The following is a 215-nucleotide window of genomic DNA, read 5'->3' as shown; positions in this document are numbered from 1 at the left end:
AGGGCTGGGGGATGCTGGCACACAGTAGGTACTCAGTGGGTAGCCCACAATTGCCCAGAAGATGCCCCCTGAGCTCGAAGCTGGCAGGACTGGGCAGTTACCCACTCTCACTGAGAAAGGGGTGCCAAGGCTCCTTTGCATCCTGTCTCCTGAGCCTGAGGAGTCCTCAGAGACTCCGAAATTCATGGCAGTGAGCAGCAGTGGGTCCTGCCTCT

The sequence above is a fragment of the Mandrillus leucophaeus genome, unplaced genomic scaffold (assembly GCF_000951045.1).
Source record: "Mandrillus leucophaeus isolate KB7577 unplaced genomic scaffold, Mleu.le_1.0 Scaffold665, whole genome shotgun sequence".
NCBI classification, from domain to species: domain Eukaryota; kingdom Metazoa; phylum Chordata; class Mammalia; order Primates; family Cercopithecidae; genus Mandrillus; species Mandrillus leucophaeus.
The sequence above is the reverse complement of the archived record's forward strand: the minus strand, read 5'-3'. Positions refer to the sequence as shown.